Source organism: Polypterus senegalus, chromosome 3, assembly GCF_016835505.1.
Source record: "Polypterus senegalus isolate Bchr_013 chromosome 3, ASM1683550v1, whole genome shotgun sequence".
NCBI lineage: Eukaryota > Metazoa > Chordata > Cladistia > Polypteriformes > Polypteridae > Polypterus > Polypterus senegalus.
This window is the reverse complement of record NC_053156.1, coordinates 257,241,457-257,261,715: the sequence shown is the minus strand read 5'-3', so window position 1 is coordinate 257,261,715 and position 20,259 is coordinate 257,241,457. Positions and strand designations below refer to the sequence as shown.

Sequence of the window (20,259 nt, the reverse complement as noted above, 5' to 3'; positions counted from 1 at the left end):
AAGAAAACTGATGTATATTGTGTTGCCTGGGTTAGACTTGGGGTACCAGTGACATTGACAAGATTTCTCAGGGAGCTTAATCACTCTCAAACTCACTTGGTTCTACTCATGAAAAGGTACCTAATGAGATGTTAGTCATTAAATTATGAATGGCAAGGATTCAGAGTTTTCTTACAGGTAAGAGGCAAACATATGATTTAAGTGGAAGTGTTTAAATACCACTATATCTTGTTCACAAATGCAGCAATCCCAGATTGTGTGACTAACATATTACCAGTGCTGTAAATGTTGTACCAGAATGTGGTGGTGAAGCAGGAGCTAAGTATCAGATTGATCAACTCTACAGTCATATCCACTCCTATAATTATAAAGTCTGAGTAGTGGAAAAAGAATTAAATCATCCATACAAAAAGAAGAAATAAAGTTTTTGCTCAGGATTGGTCAGCTCATACTCCACATCAGGATGAAAAGCTCAGTAATACACTCCAGAGGAGCCAGCTGAGATGATTTGGGCATGTTGTTATATGCATCATACAGTTGTGTGAAAAACTATTTGCCCCCTTCCTGATTTCTTATTCTTTTGCATGTTTGTCACACAAAATGTTTCTGATCATCAAACACATTTAACCATTAGTCAAATATAACACAAGTAAACACAAAATGCAGTTTTTAAATGATGGTTTTTATTATTTAGGGAGAAAAAAAATCCAACTGTACCACTGTATAAATGTGTACTAGGCATAGCCCAAATGGTTATAAACTATGAAGAAACACTGAAGAAATGAATTTTATCATCTTAACATATTCGAGAGGCTGACTTGATAAAAATGCTTACGATTATTGTACAGGAGAATCTGCAAAAAGGGATTAAACCATCTGTAAGTTCACCAGTTTCTCACATTTGCTGTTGGGACCACATGAAGATTTAGCCCACCCAGAATGCACAATTCTATGCATCACTTTGTACTTGCTGTTTCTGTTGATGCAAATAAATATTGTTTTTGAATGAAAGCTTAAAACCAATGTTGCTGTCTGACTGCTACTTGCAGGCCAGGAACTTAGGCTGTTCACTCCTAGTCTAGCTCCAGTCCCTTTTGATTTGAAAGCAAACGCAGTTCGTAAGCAACCTGCCGTAGTGCAGTGTAAAACAGGAGAGGTGAAGCATGGACAGTGAGACAGGTAAGAGGATGGTGCACTGTAGGATGGCGTTCCACTATAAAAGCTTGGTATTTAAATAAAGTTTGTTTGTTTGTTTAAAATCCATTCTTCAAGTACAAAAAGTGGGTGACGATGTTTAAGCGTACATTTTGAATTTGATAAAGTATAAAGTTCTGAGCAGCTGACGAAGATGCCAGCAGTAAGGTAAGAAGGATACCCTGGACAGGGTGCCTGTCCATTATAGACACACTCATAGGCACACTCAGTCTTATGGGGCAAATTTAAACTTTACAAATAACCTAACAAATATGTCTCTAGAAATATCATACAGACATGGGAAATCTCTGTCTCTTCACAGACAGTACCTGGGCCAGAATTTGAACTCTTTGTACTCTGGATTCATGAGCCAGCACAAATAACATGGAGTTCTTCACTTGGGGAAACAATAGATGAGTCAAAAAGGTTGAGCTAATGACCTGTTCTTGTCAAAAATATTCTTATTTTGGAATGCTATTAGGTTCACTACATTTTCATATTTCACAGTAGTTCTAGACTTTTCTTTGTACAATGCTACATGCTGCTGTGCTTGCACCTGTCTTTACTCAGAACAGATGAGTAATTAACAGCATTGTTTGCAGAATTACAAACTTGTATGATACTAATTTACATTTTATTTTTAGGCAAATATTTTAAGTCATTGCTTTCTGTTATCTCTTTTTTCTTTCTGAAACTCCTGATTTTGATTGCTGAAACAAAGTAAGAGCTCTTCAGTTATCACCTAATGAGAATAAGTGTGGGAGGCAGATCGTGAGCCAAAAGGAAAAAAAAAGCATGGATGATTGTGTAATCTAAAATGATTTGTATATAACTGTGAGTATTTCATAAAGTATATTTTTTAAATGATCAAATTTGAACTATTCTCTTAAATTAGGCATTTGTGTTTTAAACGTACATCTTTTTATTCTGGGCTGAGTAATGGGTAATTGTTCAGCAGGTATTTTTAGATGGACTCATTGCAGGTACACAATCTTATTCTTATTTGGCTTTTTAATAAGGAAATAAAAAATTTGGTATGCAAAGAAATTTAATGTAGCAGCTTTAGCACTGCTGAAACCACTGTATGTTAGATCTTCAGGCTATATTTTTACATTTGCAAAATGCGCTGTTTACAAATTAAAAAAATTTCAGGGCAAAACATTCAGTTGCATTTAAGGACTTAGTTAACTGATTTAAAAGGTTGGAGCATTTTAAATTTTTTAGATACTTCATCAAAGAGTTAGCACATTTTTGTTTGTTAAATATTTGTGTAAAACCGAGTGATAATCAAAAAGAACACAGATAATAATATGCAGTTGCTTGCATTAGCAGATTCCATTAATCCCCTTTTTTTATCTTTTACCAGTACTTATAAAATATCATGTTATTAAATACATTGCCCAAATAGACTTGTGATGGCTCAATAATATTCACTGAGAGCAGACGGCACTTCAAATAATGCAAAAATGCGATTGATTGACGTCCTGTTGTTAGATTTTGTTTGTACAGAGTTTGTGACTAATTGTAGTTCAAGCTTTTTAATCACAACATTTCTGAAAGACGTACAAGACAGAGGGTTAAAATCTCAGTTGAAAACTCAAGGTAACATCTTTTTGGCTGCTTTAGTCCTTGATGGAGAGCAGTATACATTACATTTACACCTGACATTAAACTGTGTCCCCAGTGTCTGCTCACAATTATCTGGGCGACATGGATCACAGTAGCTACTAACCAGCAGCAATTGTGAATCTGGCCACTTGCAAAGACCCAAATAGAAAAAATGAAAAGAGGGTGACATGCCATAAAACTTTACAGTGACTTATTATGGTCTCATGACGGAGATGGTAGCGGGACTTCACACATGTTGCTGCTACCATGCCAATTTTGCTTACTTTTCAGAATTGCACAGGTCTCAGGGTTGCCCACCCTTTTGCAGTTTACCTGACTGCTACAACTGCCCTACATGACTCTCTTGTTTTTTCACTGACTTGTATGTGGATAGAAAACACATTATTTCCACATATGCAAAATGTGAATTGACCAACTCCAAATGTGGCTTGTATGATCAATCAGCAGTGTGTTTACACAAGGTTTTTAAACACAAGAAAATGAATGAATGTAACTCAAGGGTTAACTAAATGTTACTTAAAGCTGTAAGTGCAAAAAATCTATGCCTTGTGTATGCCAGTCTTAGAGAAGCTATTAATGTAATTTTCCCAGGTTAGAATAAGGTAAATGAGTAACAAACTCCCCTCCAGAAAGTGGGGATAAACTGATGGGAAAGCCCAAACACCCTCCTATGTAGCGGTGCTAAGATCAATAGGACAATCCACAAAACACCCCTCTTAATGAAGAGGTATTCAGAGTAATGGAACAATCGATACGAGTCAGAAGTTACTAGTGGCACTAGCTGACTGGAAGAGGTAATCATATTCTGAGTATTAAAAGTCAGATGATATGATGTATTAGATAAGGTTAAAGTATAAAAGCAGATAAACTGTTTAAAATATTGCTCCCTCCAAGGACAGAGACACTGACAGAGACAAATAAACAAATGTTCTGCTTTATCATCTGGGTTCTGTGACTGCCTTCTTTAAAGATGGAGGAAAGTTTTTTCCACGCCATTTGTAAAGAAAATGCGACTGTAGCTGTTTGATGATATATTCCAACATTTGTGGGTGTATAAAGTGTTTTTTTGGCCCTCAGAAAAATGGAATTTGACATCCCAGCTCCATATATACATCAGTGGCCAGCTACTGGAGCTTCTAAGTTACAAGTGTTAGTACAAATGGTATCCTGGATGGAAAGTTACTGAGAGCATCCTCATGAGTGGAGACTAAACATTACGAGGTAAGTCAGTATGGATCATACATGTAAGTGCAATGGACAACATGAAAATGTGCAGAAAATTCCACACAGACAGTGACAGGGCCTGGAAGTCCATACCATTCCCAAGAGCTGTGAGCCAACAGTGCTAACCATCCTGCCACCTTCCGACTTTGTAATAATTATTTTCTTGTATTTAGAGTAATGTGCTTTAATAAGCCTCTCAGAACTACAAAAACATTACATAGACGTACATAATTAGTTTGTCACTTTTATTGGTTACAATGGTTTAGGATACCTGGCAATATTTTACATCTGCTTTCAACAGCAGACCATAATTAAATCACATGCACAGTTCATCCCCTAAAATGTCATAGTATAACATAACATTCTCCTGCCTGCTTAATCCAATACAGGGTGGTACTAAGCTAAAGCTGTGTTCACATTGTGAAGGACAGCCGGGTCCCAAGCCTGGCAGGGACGCCCCTGCTGCTTATGTTCCGGGGGAGCCTCCATGGGCAGTCCAATACCTCCCCCGGGACGCTTGGTGGCAGCCTCCCTGGCCGACGGTGATTCCCCAACTGACCGCAGGGCTCCATGGGAGATGGAGTCCTCCACAGCTTGGTTGGGGCCCGGGGTGGCCGCTAGGGGGGGCTGTCTGCTTCCCATAGCCCGGCTGGATGAGTCTTCAGCCCCACCCGGAAGTGCAATTAGGACCAGGTGGTTAATCACCTGGAACACTTCCGGGTGGGCTACAAAAGGACCCAGCCACCACCACTCGACAAGCCAGAGTTGGGAGGAAGGAGACGAAGCATGTCTGGGAGGAGTGGTGGAGCGAGGTGGAGAAATGTTTTTTGCTTGTGTTTGGGCTGTGGCACGGGGAAGACGTGTCCCACAGCTGAAGAAAAATAAAAGTCACTGTACTTTTTATACGTGCCTCCGTGTGTTTCTGTGTCGGGTCAGGCGCTTTGTTACAACATATTGCATTCAATTTCCTTCCAACAGAAGTAGCTCCATACGTGGACACCCACACAGAGTATTGATTTTCTTACAGAAAAAATATTTCCTAAGTATTCAAAGTGCCTGAATTTGTTTTACTGAGTTGACAGTCAGCAATATATGCCTCAAAAGTTGAACAATGAATATAATCTAAAAGCTATAAAACATTAAATGAGAAAATCTAAAGGAATAGAAGGTTATGTGTTTTTGTTCATTGTTTCTCTGCATTGAATCTTTTTGTTATTAGAATACTAGTGGCTCATTATCATTCATGAAAATAAACTATCAGGCTCCTTAGGTGGATAAGATAGCTAATAACAAAGTTGTTTTATTTATAAGGGAATAATAACACTATAAATATAATCCTTTATAAAAAGTTTTTAAAAATTCTAAATTACTTTTTCCCTCCCATGTTATTTCCTTCAATGACATTTTGCTTCTTACTTTGTAAAGCATTTAGGTAGGTTAAGGAAAAAATTAGTCAACATTTAGAGTACAGTACATTTGTTTTCTCATCCTCAGGCAACAAGCTTGCTCAAGTGCATAATGTCTACATTCTTCTGGTTTATATTGTTTCCATAGATTATAATGTGGGTGGCTGCCTCATTTAGCTGACAAATGTACAAGTGCTCTAAATGCACAAAGGTATGCTATTTAGAATTCCTGTATATTTGATGATTCACACACATTGCTAATCTGTTTCTGCATTTGAAATCCATTTCTATAAATTATACAGCTCCATAAAAGGAAAATAATTACTTCATGTTCTATATGTTATAAGAATGTGCTCAGTTTAATATATTTTTATTCATGTACACTGCAGTGAATATCAGTTGTGTAGAACATAGAACATTTCTGTATAGAACATTTCTGCTCTTGGAAGTTACTTTTTCCTCAAATAACCTATGCTATAATGTTTTTATTTCCAGGTTATTAACATTACATTGAGATCCAACAATATCCTATTTAGCACTAATATAGCTGAAAAATAACACTTAGTTCCAAGATAGGCAAATGTCAAAACCAGACCCTTCACCCAACCCATTTGAACATCTGTGGGAAAGTACTAGTCAAAAGAAATTTCCAATAAAAAAATCAAATTAATCCTGGTCTTGGTTTTGAGAACCATCTTAATAAATTATTGATCTCAAAAGAATTGAAATCAAATAAATGTCAAAATGCTGGTCACTAATCAGTCACGCACTAGAGGTGGCACTGACTAGTTATAGTGACGCTCATTAGACTGAAGAAGTGCAATATCAGAGTGAGAGCCAGAGTACTTTTCACTCACTTTTGGCCAATTTAAGTAGCAGGATTTCAGTTTTGATCATTTTCTAATATCCATATTGTTTGTAAGTTAAAAAGAAAATGCTGTCTACCTTGAAATGATCAACTATCTCCATTATTACCACTGGATATATTCACAGGCTCCCACCTAAGGTAATGCCGAATAACTGAATGTGAGTATAAAGCATAACCATATATGCTACAAGGGCACTAATCAATTAAAAAATCACTTACCGTATTTAATCCTTTCAGAATTAACATATGTGTATGTATATATATATATATATATATATATATATATATATATATATATATATATATATATATATATATATATATATATATATATACTAGCAGGAATACCCGCGCTTCACAGCGAAAAAGTAGTGTGTTAAATAAGTTATGAAAAAGAAAAGGAAAATTTTTTAAAATAACGTAACTTGATTGTTAATGTAATTGTTTTGTCTTTGATATGAGTGTTGTTGTCATATCTACAGTATATATCTATATATCTATATATATATATATATATATATATATATATAGCAAAATACCCGCACTTGGCAGCGGAGAAGTAAAAAGAAAAGGAAACATTTTAATAATAACGTAACATGATTGACAATGTAATTGTTTTGTCATTGTCATGAGTGTTGCTGGCATATATATATATATATATATATATATATATATATATATATATACACACACACATGTGTACATATATACACACACACATATACTATGGGGTGCCAAACAGGCAAATAAATTGATTTTGTGAATATATAAAGTCAAAAGTTAAATATATAAAGTCATCGCTGGAATATATAAAGTCAAAACCTGAATACATAAAGTCAGCGTCGGAATTTATAAAGTCATTCCTGATTATATAAAGTCAACACTGGAGTATATAAACTCACTCCTGAATATATAAAGTGAAAGTCAAAATCTATTGATTGAAACAACTCTGAACTGAACTAAGTTAACATAAACGTATACAGAAAAATAAATAAAAAAAACACTTCTGTTAATGTTTTGAAAATGATGCATGTGCCCTGCCCAGGATTGGTTCCTGCCTTGCGCCCAGTGTTGGCTGGGATTGTCTCCAGCAGACCACCGTGACCCTGTGGTCGGATTCAACGTGTTGGGAAATGGATAGATATTCCAGCGCTGACTATGTATATTCCGACGCTGACTTTATATATTCAAGTTCTGACTTTATAGATTCCAGCGCTGACTTTATATATTCCGACGCTGACTTTATATATTTAAGTTTTGACTTTATATATTCCAGCGCTGACTTTATATAATCAAGTTTTGACTTTATATATTCGCAAATGACTTTATATATACAAGTTTTGACTTTATATAGTTAAATGTAGTCATCATTGCATAACTTTTTCTTTACCATAGAAATTTAAAGACTAAATTCAACTTCCATTCCTAACAAAGATATTTCTGGCGACTAAATAGAAGCTACTTATATCCAAATTCGAGCTATTGAGCCGTCGCCTGCCTGCCTGAATAAATCACCCTCGCATCGCTCTTACTTTTTTACCGTTAATTTAATCATGGCTAGTGGTGGAAAAATTATAAAATGTAAGGAGGATTACACTGAGTATGGCTTTACCAAAACAATTATTGATGGCGAATCGATTATTCATAAAGCTTCAATTGGTGATCTGTTTTTCTATGTTAACCTCATATTTTTTCATACTTCTTCTCAAACCAAGGGGGTGCGAGGCTAAAATGAATCGGGAAGCGCTGATCAATGTAATCGGTGTACCAGGAAATCATGCATTGACAGAAGTTCCCCTTTGCTTGTGATTAAATGCATGATTTTTAACGCGTTATGGAGCACATGCATCGAAGCTTCTCAGCTGTGCTTGTGCTAAGAAAAGGAAACATTTTAAAAATAACATGATTGTCAATGTAACCTTTTGTAAGTAGTGCCTGGAGGATTCAGTGTGGAGAAACTCTAGACACAGCGTGTGTATTAACTTGTGGATTTTTCTGTGAGTATTTGGTGGCAGCGTCACAAAGTCGTAACACTGCGTTAGCTGCGGAGCGCAGCTCAGAGCGAAATGAGGTGAATGGGAGGGGAGATGATGACGTGATTCCCCCACCCGCCTTAACTGTCAATCCCCCACAAACACAGTCTCTCGGAATTTGCATAAGCACAGCCCCTCACCTGCAATTTTAACTTAGTTACAAAGTGATCAAAACTCTCGTTTATATCCTACGTCCTCTCATTAAACTTGTATCCCGCATTACCCGTGGGCATGACAAACGCCAGCGGCAGCCTGTCTATGAACTTAATTTAAACTTTAGGTTTACACCATGCTTTGTTTCCGAAGTAGCAGCACTCATAAATATGGTTGTATATGTCACTCTCTCGCTTATTGTTTCGCTGCCTTCTGAATTATATAATGCATGTTTTCTTCAGCGCTTTTTGGAGCTCTTCCTGGTTTTCTACGTACTGCATTGACAGTCAGTTCACGTGATTACGTGGGAGGTGTGATGATGTCACACGAAACTCCGCCCCCCACGGCTTTCGAGCTCAACTCCATTACAGTAAATGGAGAAAAATACCTTACAGTTATGACCATTACGCGTAGAATTTCGAAATGAAACCTGCCCAACTTTTGTAAGTAAGCTGTAAGGAATGAGCCTGCCAAATTTCAGCCTTCTACCCACACGGGAACTTGGAGTATTAGTGATGAGTCAGTAAGTGAGTCAGTCAGTCAGTCAGTCACATGAAACTCCGCCCCCCACAGCTTTAGAGCTCAACTCCATTACAGTATACAGTAATCCCTCCTCGATCGCGGGGGGTTGCGTTCCAGAACCCCCCGCGATAGATGAAAATCCGTGAAGTAGAAACCATATGTTTCTGTAGTTATTTTTATATATTTTAAGCCCTTATAAACTCTCCCACACTGTTAACATTATTAGAGCCCTCTAGACATGAAATAACACCCTTTAGTCAAAAGTTTAAACTGTGCTCCATGACAAGACAGAGATGACAGTTCTTTCTCACAATTAAAAGAATGCAAATTGATCTTCTCTTCAGGAGCAGAGAATTTCAGAGAGAGAGAGAGCTTGCACGCAAAGATAAGCAAACAATCAAAAAATCAATACGTGTGCTTTTAAGTTTGCCGCAGCATTTTTTAGAGGAGCGTCAGTATCTTCTAAGCAAACAGCCTCTGTGCAAACAGCCCCTCTGCTCACATCTCCTCCGTCAGGCGCAGAGAACGTCAAAGAGAGACAGAGAGAGAGAGTGAGATTAAAGCAAACCATCAAAAAATCAATAAGTGTGCTTTTGGAAGCATTGCGATAAAGTGGCATTTCTTAGAGGTACATCACTATCCACTAGGCAAACAGCTTCTGTGCAAACAGCACCTCTGCTCACAGCCCCTCCCGTCAGGCGCAGAGAATGTCAGAGAGGGTGAGATAGAGGCAGAGACAAGCAAACAATCAAGCTCCGTGCGGGATGCATATCTTGTAGCATTGAGGAGTTTTAGTTAATATGTAATACATGCTCTGATTGGGTAGCTTCTAAGCCATCCGCCAATAGCGTCCCTTGTATGCAATCAACAGGGCAAACAAACTGAGGAAGCGTGTAGCATAAATTAAAAGACCCATTGTCCGCAGAAATCCGCGAACCAGCGAAAAATCTGTGATATATATTTAGATGTGCTTACATTTAAAATCCGCGATAGAGTGAAGCCGCGAAAGTCGAAGCGCGATATAGCGAGGGATTACTGTATGTAGAAAAATAGCTTCCAGTTATGACCATAGAATTTCGAAATGAAACCTGCCCAACTTTTGTAAGTAAGCTGTTAGGCATGAGCCTGCCAAATTTCAGCCTTCTACCTACACGGGAAGTTGGAGAATTAGTGATGAGTGAGTGAGTGAGTCAGTCAGTCAGTCAGTGAGGGCTTTGCCTTTTATTAGTATAGATATATATATATATATATATATATATAGTCACACACATGCGATTAGGAGGCAGCCCAGAGGCGAGTGAAATATCGTGAGACAGAGGGTCATCACGTGGTACTTACCCAAATCACTTTTATCAACAAAAAAATGGAAGACAAATAAAACCTCAATTTCTGGCTTCCAAAATGGCCACAATGACGTCACTTCCGGTGGACGCGATGATGTCACTTCCGGTTTCCCAGATCACCTCACTCCAGTCATTTCCTGTCCCCATAATCCTTTGTGTATATAAATGCCATTTTCATTCAGTAAAATTGCTCGCTGTAATTCAACTACATTGAATTGATTTATTTCTTTATTGTCTGCATGTGAATATATAGGGATGGTCCCCAAAACTTTATGATTGACTGTGTGATATTTTTTATTCACGAAGACTCTTTCACAATATACTTATGCCAAATGGTATATTTTTCATTAAAAATCACTTAATTGAATGCCTAGCAGTCTGGTTGGGCAGATAAAACTCATCTCTTCCTTTAAGAGTCTTCAAAATTTTGCTTCTGGTCTCCTCGCAGCTCTTAACTTTTCTACATTACCTTTCTCTTTGTTTTCCTGCTTTCTATTTCCCAAGCAGCCAAGTTTTTCTTATATATTTCCTAAATTCTTCGTCTTTATTAATAATAACAATAATAATAATTCTTTATATATATATATGGTGCTTTTCTCACTACTCATTGAGCTTTACATAGTGATTGGGGAGCTACTTCAATCATACCTAATGTGCTGTATCCTCCTGGATGATACGATTGCAGTCATTTTGCGCCAGTACACTCACCACACATTAGCTGTTTGATGAAGGGGTGAGAGACAGTTAGCCAGTCAGAGTCAGGGCATGATTAGAAAGCCAGAATGATTAGCCTATGGTGGCAATTTAGTCAGGACATCAGGATACACCCTTCCCTTTACGAATGATGTTCAGGGATCTTTAATGACCACAGAGAGTCAGGACCTTGGTTTCTCATCTCATCTCAAGGACGGTGCTATTTTTACAGCACAGTGTTCCTGTCACTGCACAAGGGCATTGGGATGCACAGCATTCATGAACCCTGATGGCCTCACCATATCTCTTCCAGCATCAATCCAAGCTTTTTCAAGATGGTCTCCCATTTAAGCACTGGTCGTGCCCAAACACACTTAGTTTCAGGTGAAGGACCTGCTCTGAAGTGCACATGGTATGGCTGCTTGATCACTTGTCATAAAGCAGTGGGTAGAAACAGTACCCCCTTCAAAATTTCTTGATTATGTTTCTCAATTGCTTGCAACAGAAGACAAAAGCAGCACCAAAACAAGTGTACATACATTTAGATCCTAACAGCATACAATATAGTATTCCACAAACTTAACTTTCTTAAATACATGGGTTAAGTTTTAGTCCTAGCTATATCTTTGAGATTGCAGTAATGGATCTATAAAGCACCATATATGCACCATATGAAAATTAAGCCCTTCTAAACAGATTTAACTACACAGCTTAATCAATTGCTTCAAATCAGCATAATTAAACACTGATGTATGAATCCTTGGAGAGCAGTAAAGATCACCAGTAAAAGCAGAGAAAAAAAACTTGAGATGAAAAACTTGAAAAAAGTTGAGATGAATAAGATTACAGTGTTTCTCAACTGTAACTCTGGTTTTTTTTTTTTTGGTCGTCCTACATACGCTGGCGTTAGTTTCACCACAGATTCTAAATTGGTCCAATGTGAGCGGATATGCCAAAGCACTGTCACCCTGTCTTCAATTGCAGCTTCCCAACACCAAATGTTGCTAGGATAGGCTCTCGCTTTTCCTGATAATGAGTAAGACAGGAGGCATAAAAGTTAATTCTATCCTAAACCTAATGCTATTTTTACTTACTATACATTAAAGTGAAACATCCTTATACTATTAAAAGCAATTCTAATTAATAAAGGTAAAGTAAGGGTTTCTTAAACGTTTATGAGGTAAACATACTACCGATGTAAAAGATATGTAGTGGGTAAGTTAACAATATAGTAAAAAGCACAAAAAGTATCAGAAAACACATTACGTTTCAGCCATGATTTGTCTTGAAAGGCGTTTTCAGGGATGACTTTCAGCAACGAATTCATCATTTACTAAAAGACTTTTGACTGATCAACTTTAGTGATGCATCTTGAGAATTACTGCCCCCAGATCTCTTTTAAGTCTAAAGATGTTTAATTCTTTAACCCTGCAAGAGAAAAATCACAACTTTCCGGTCAGCCATGGACATTTGAGTTTCTTCACTAAAAAGCATAAACTGATGTTTACTATTTTATTTATTTGCCGTAGTTTTATAACTTGCACACCATCCTCCAAATGCAGCCTCACTAGAACATCACAGTGTGAGCATATTGTTCCATGATTACTGCCGAACACTTTTCATGATGTAAACTGATATTTTGTCATCGTTAAAGCATTTGCATTTTGACTGCAGGATGAGAATATTGTTCCATCATAAACCACGGTCTTTTTACTCACCCTGCATGTTAAATGAATCCTTATTTTGATTCCACGTACAACTTGTCCACATTAATCTGCATTTCCCAAGTGCTTGTCCAACATTCTAGATTTACGGGAATTTTTTCAATTGTAATTACTGCCTCCTTGATATCTACAATTTCACCATATTTTACATAATAAAGAAATGTCAAAGTGTTCTCTGTTTTGGTAAAGTAATTTGAAAAAAACAAAGATCCATGAACAGATCCCAAGAGGCTATGCTGGTGACCTCATCTCACCTACAGCATTCCCATCTTATGTGTACTCTTTGTTTTTGTCTCATTAACCAGCTTTACAATGTGAGGTGTAGTTTTGGGGCCAGTGACCTATATATTGATAATATCTGGGTTACTATTTGGTATGGCACGTAAATAGAGGAGTGGAATATTAGTTTGGCCAACTGTATCCAGCACCAACCTCTGTTAGGAACTGATCATGCACATTTGAGGTTGCTTCATAGTGCTCTTCTATTCTGCTTTTTAATTAATTGTAGTAATTACTTCTTGCTGTTGGTGATGGCACCAAGAACTTGTGTGTCTTCACATTTTTTGTATAAAACAATTGCAATAGACAGATTTTGCCTGCTTTTACAGAAATTCAGAATGAACAGGGCATATACAACATTAGACACAAACAATATCCAAATAAAACACTAATTAAAGGTACATAAAATGATACACAAAACTGTGAATTAGATTAAGAGATAACAAACCAGAATAAAAGTCAGAATTTCAAATACTACACGAAAACCATGAAAAAATAACATAAGATTGATACACAGATACAGAGGGTTAGGCTGCCTGTGTTGAGGCCAAGCCCAGGGGCCTGCATGTATTTTTGAGATTTGTTGTGGCAGGAGTCATAACATAACCAACCTCTTGCGTCATTGCTCTGTTCCCATAAAAAATGACTCCCTAGTTTTTATAGTCTCTTTGTAAAAACAAGTCCTCTTTGCAAATGTAGTTGGGGTAAACAAGACAAGCTAGCATTTGGACTTTTGCTTTGCTTTTCTGCATTTTGGCTTTGGTCTATGGATTCTTCAACTCCAGTCTGGTATTTTGAACTTTTGCCTTCACCTGGCAATACGTTTGCTCAAACTGGTCTTTTTGGAAATTTTCCATCTTAAAGGAAGCTAAAGGTGCTTCCAAGAAAATTGAATATTTGGACCCTCTTGCCTATATTCTCTTTGGCTGTATGTTTCCTTTGTGAGTTTGATTTTGTTTACTTTGCTCTTCTGTGCCTACTAGTGCTCTGAATTTTTTTTCCTGTCTCTGACATCATCTCTGTTTGTTCCATTCAAATAGTTCCCCTCTTATTCTTGTTGTATCTCTATTTCAGCTTTCTGGCTCCTGTAAGATCTTTACAATATTAGAGCAATTTCCACTCACTGTTTTAACACAATTTAATGATTTATAGTAAAAAGAAAATGTAAAGATCTTTTTAAGCTCAAAGTTTTAATAGATAGCCAACTTGTTATCTTTTTCTAGCAGGGAGAATTCATATTGTTAAAATGAATATTCTTATTTCTTTAACACAGGAGAAAGTAGAGTGAAATGGCACCTTTTATTGGCTAACTAAATAGATTACAAATGCAAGCTTTCGAAGCAGCTAAGGCCCCTTCATCAGACAACCTTTGTAATCTATTTAGTTAACCAATAAGTGTCATTTCACCCTACTTTCTCCTGTATAAATCTATAGCTGACACGGTACAACACTTTACTCTTCTTTAACAGGGTATTCCTATATATATTAAATAATAATTTTCAAAACGTCTGACTAAATTGTAAATCTTATTGAATAGAAAGGCCACATATTAAAAGATTAAAAGCAGAGGGTGGCATAGCATTACTTGGCACTGGAAAAAAGAAATTGCTCAAATCTTGCTTTGTATATCTTGCTATGTGCTCCAGTTCTTTTATTAGTAATTTATTAAAAATTGATTTTACTTCACTTTCTCCAAATGTGGAACTGTTTTACTGCAGAGATGTCATATTCTATTCCTCTCTGAACTATAAAGTATTTAACTCAGATAAGTCATTAGGTGTCTTAAACTTTACAATGTGCTTTAGAGATCTTTACAATGTCATTTCACTGTTATCAACTCTACCTTAAATATGCAGTTCCCTTAACATCATTTTTTATCTATTTACAAGTTAGAAACTTTAATAAAATGAACCTTCCTAACCTTGCTGATCCTTCATTTAATATACTGAATTCACTGTATTTTGGCTAGTAACAAAATACAGATAAAAAATAATATGGTAATATATCTAAAATGTATTAGTTAATGTCATAGTTGCATCACTACACTATCTTAGACAAAGCTAGAAAAGGTTATGCAAAACACATTTTTCATCAATTGCTGCAAACTAAAGTGCAACTTATTTTAAAATTATATATCTTACACACTTTTCTAGAATAGCTTAAAAAATGTTACGGACTGGCCCTAATTATGAATGGTGCAATGTAGTTTCCACCTCGCAAGGTCATACATTCTAGGACTGTCCTAAATTAAAGATTGTTTTCGGGGAGGATGTTTGTCTCACAGATAGTGAAGGAACTACAAACATTTCCAATCTTTTTATGTCAGTGTCCTGAGAAACATTAGATGATGCTTAATACTTGAATATGAATAAAGCTATGGTGATCTATACTACACTCAATGTGACTGTTTTTGCTTAATGTGAAGATTCTTAATGCACCTTCCAAATCTCCATGTTAGTAAAACAATGTTATATTATCTAAAAATAAATCACCACTTGGAACAGTGCAGTTTTTTTCAGTATTTGGAAAAAATCTATAATGTTGTTTTAAAATATGTGTGGTTGACTTCAGTGTACATTTTTGTTTAACATCTGGTATTTTAATATAAGGAGCTATAATATAATGGGCTTTTTGGTAACAAATGGCTTTCCACACTCAGTAAGGGATATGTTTAAAATTTTGATTGTGTTCGATATATATCTTTTTTTCTCCAATACACTATATATCACATCAGTTGTATTTATGGTTAGGTCATTTTTTTCTCCTTATAGCAGTGGGTGTTAAATTGTTTTATTATACCAAAATAAAATAAAGGAATTTAGAAAGAAAGAAGGGAGGAGAGCCGACCTTGGTGTGGGTTCAGCAGACTCCCATGTGGGAAGAAGGAGTCTGTAGGGGACCGGCATCATCAAACGCTTGCCCTCCAAATAGCACAGCTGATAGAAAATAAGGCAGCTTGTGTACATACAAGAAGTTTCAGTTTACCATGACTGTCTGTGCATGTTAGATTATTGCAGTGAAGCTGTGACTGTTTAGCAGTGAACAGGAGTTCTGCATGTCTAAAAAGTCTCTCACAGGCTGCAAGATGCAGGAAGTTTGTGTGTGGTCATGTGACTACATGGCCACGTCTGACTGGTGAAATGGAATCATGTGATTATTGTTGCTACGTCTGATTGCTGAAACGTCATCATGTGATTATTGTTGCTACGTCTGATTGGTGAAACAGTCATGCAGTAGATCCACTGGCTACTTCTCTCTGGCAAAAATGTAGTGTAATGTGTAAATGGAGAAAAGTAACGAGTCGAGTGTTGCCCAATGTAGCGGAGTAAGAGTATTGTTTCTTCTTCACAAATGTACTCAGGTAAAAGTAAAAAGTATGGTGCAGTAAAACTACTCTTAGAAGTAGATTTTTTTTTTTAAAGTTACTTAAGTAAATGTAACGGAGTAAATGTAACTCGTTACTACCCACCTCTGTAATTAATTGTGAATATATTAAGGCAGAGCGCTCCATAAACTGAAAAAGATTTGACCAGTGAACTATTCTATTAACTATTTTGCAAACTCAATGAATGACAAAAGCTTTTGCTATTCCCTGATCAATTTTGAAAATAAAAAAAACTGCAACCTTATTTCCTATCAGACTGTTGAAATGAAATGAGCCTGCTGTTTTTACCTTTCTCTGTTTACAGTCTGCTTTATGACAATTTCTTCTCAGAATATGCATTTTAATATTCATCCATGGGGACCTTAAATATGAGATCTTTTTTCACTGTACGGTTTAGGTAAGACTTAGTGTGTATATTAAATAATTGTCAACCTCAAACAGAAAAGAAAACATTTGCAATTACACGGTTCAAAAAGTAATAAGGATTTGACAGCAGTTTACAGCATAAGAGATACATATTAATTGTGGGCTCTGTTTAGATGTTAGTCTTTATCAATAAAACTCACAGATTGCAGAACAACTGTAGAAAACAACAAGGCTTTTTTCTCTCTAGTGAAGGTCATTCATATATACTGTGGGTAATCCATTAACTCAATAATTACCTATTTAACATCAAGCAAGAAGTTAAACTAAATTAGTAATATGACCAATTCACAAGTGAAAACAATGCCAATATAACATTTTACCTACTGAACATAAACAGAAATTCTGCATTATGAGTAAAATAAAATCTTAAAATATTACTTGGTTTAACAGCAAGACAGACATACATATTTTCAACACTGACAGTCAAAGAATGAACTATAAATCAAATTCAGAATCACAGGTATCTATACTGGAAGGAATGGCGGAACCAACCTGGGAAAATCTGCTAGTCCATCAAAGGGCCCACTCATTTACACCCTCGGGATCAATTTACAATTATTATTTGCCCTAATATACAACAACATTTATTTATATAGTCCATTTTTATACAAACATATACAAACAATGTAGCTCAAAGTGCTTTACAATATGTCAAGGAGAAAGTTGCAAGAAAAGAAAAACAAGTAAAATTAGGCAAGAATGTTAAATATTAAGTAACAAACAAAAAAAATCAAAACAATCTTAAAAAAAAAATTATAAATATCAAGTAGAAGAGTATTTACAATATCATGATGTAAGCCTCTAAGTCTCTGATCAGAAGGACAGAAAAAAAAACTAGTTTAGCTGAAAAAAATCTGCAAGGGTTCCAAGGACAAAAGTCCATCCAGCAAACTCATTCTACCTAACATAATTCATTCCTCTTTGTTTCCCAGTTTCAAATGAGTTGGATTCAATAAAGTTTGTTTTGTGGACAGCTCAGACACTCACCTCCATTCTATCATCATAGGTGGCTGTATGGTGCCGTAAATTGCCACCACAGAAGAACCAGTAAAGACGGCAGAGAATATTAAAGATTAACCATGATTGTAAAGCCCTGAAGAATACAATAATTCTATACCCATATTGTATATTAGGAGTTCAACTAAAATGCAGCAATGAAAAAGCTATATTAAAATACTGGGTTTTTAGTAGTTTTTTTTTTAAAGCATTCCACAATTTTAACCTGGCAAATTTCTATTGGTAAAATATTCCACATTTTGGGTGCATGACAACAAAAGACCACCTCACCACTTCTTTTAAGTGTGGCTCTTGTAATTATAAGCATACCTCCATTAGAAGATCTAAGGTTACTACTTGGAGTTTCAGGGGACAATCATTCCAAAATATAGGAAGGAGCAAGATATTTAAGGCTTTATACACTATTAGTAGTATTTTAAAGTTAGTTTTAAATGACACAGGTAACCAATGTTATGGCGCTAAAAGTGTATCAATTTTTTTTTTTATAGTTAAAATTCTGGATGCTACACTAATTGCAACCAGTTAATGTCTTAGGTAGTCCTGTTAGAGGTGTATTACAATAATTAAGTTGACTAATTACAAAAGTGTAATCTAATTTTTCAGAATTTTGTAGTGCTATAAGAGGTCTAACTTTTGCTCTGTTCCTTAAGTGAAAACATACCGTCCTATTACTCTGGTTAATATGTGATTTAACGTTTAGGTCAGAGTCAATAATTTCTGTACCTCTGCCTAGACTTTTAAACCTAAGGGATCAAATTTATTTCTTATACCCTTTTTATTTCCATATTTGCCAGTTATTAAGATTTCTGGTTTTTCCTTATTTAGTTTAAGAAATTTACTACTCATCCATTTGGAAATACTGCTAAGACTTTGGATCAGAGAGCATCAAGGTCGTCAGGTGCTATTCATAAATACAGCTGTGTGCCATCTGTATAGCTGTGGTAGCTCACCCTGTGTTTTGAGATATTCTTGCCTAATGGAAACAGCAGAACTAGAATAGATTTTTGTAGTACACCATATACAATATCATGGATGTCCATAGTACAAGCACCACAAGCAACAAATAGTTTTCTACCTGTTAACTAAGTCCGAAAACAATTTAAGACACTGCTAGAAAAGTCCACCCATTGTCTAAAGCAATTTATAAGAATACTGTGGTACAAAGAAAACTAGGGGTTTGGGAATTTTAATACACAGAGCTATCTCATTTGTACTGTCAGACATAATGTGATCTTGAAGGGCGATACGTCATGGTGAGGAGCAATTTATTTAATAGTAAAGTGATTCTGATAAGTATTTATGCACCTAACGTGGATGATAGAGATTTCACCTAAAATGTATTCGTATCTATTCCTAATGCGAACACTCATACAATTATAATAGCTGGAGACTTTAATTGTGTTTTAAATCCAGGCCTGGATATGTGTTCATCTACAGCGTTGATAACATCTAATACTGAAAAAATAATTACACAATTTGTAATAGATCAGAACTTATCAGAACCATGAGGTTTTTAAATCCTAACCTCATACTCCTTCTCACAAGTTCATCATTGTAATATACATTGTATTATAAGTACAAAGCTATTGTTATCTCCCACCACACCCCTCTGATCATGATCATGGAGCTTAAATCAATATGTCCTACACACTAATCTCAAAGCTGGTGTCTCAACCCCATGTCATTAGCTGATGAGATCTGTACAGAATTCATATTCAAGCCAACTGATTATTTTCTAGTGACAAGTGCATCCCCAGAGGTCTCTGCAGGAATACCCTTGGAAACTCTGTAGACATTTTTAAGAGGACAGAATACTTAATATCTTTCCAACAAAAATAAATTAGAAACCAAGAAGACATCTGAGTTAATCAGCGAAATTACCAGAATACATCTAGAATTTGCCGGGTCTCCAAATGAGGCACTTTATTGGAAAAAACAGGTTTTGCAATCAGAATTTAACCACGTGACTACTAAAGAAGTGGAACAGCTCATCTTTAACATTAGAATTACCACAGCCTAGAAAAAAACTCGTAGATCCAGCCCACCTTAAGTCCGTTCGCACTTCTCCGCCAGTGTCTTTTGTCCTTTAAATGTGCCGATAAAGACAATCTGCAAGTAGCCGGCTATTCCATCCCCCCACTGACTTAGAACGTGCACAAACTTTTCCCAGCTCATGCCTTGATTGATTATCGGGGAGTGAAGTGGAGTTTTAGAGTGGAAATAATAGATCATTATTTGGAACACATACATTTCATGTGTGTTCCGTTTTTACAGTAATCTGTGTGAACACATTTTTAAAACAGAAACGTTTTTCATATTTTAGCAGTAAATGAAAAAATGTAGGCATAAACTATATAATGTAA

The 20,259-nt window shown here is 36.0% G+C and overlaps 1 long non-coding RNA gene across 1 annotated transcript in view; it reads left to right on the top strand.

Annotated features, from left to right (window-relative positions):
- Positions 1 to 1,927: 1,927 nt before the first annotated feature.
- LOC120526073 overlaps positions 1,928 to 20,259 on the top strand; it is a 73,074-nt gene continuing 54,742 nt past the window's right edge. The window contains exon 1 of the long non-coding RNA XR_005633074.1: positions 1,928 to 2,028. This is a non-coding gene — a long non-coding RNA (uncharacterized LOC120526073). The remainder of the gene's footprint in view (positions 2,029 to 20,259) is intronic.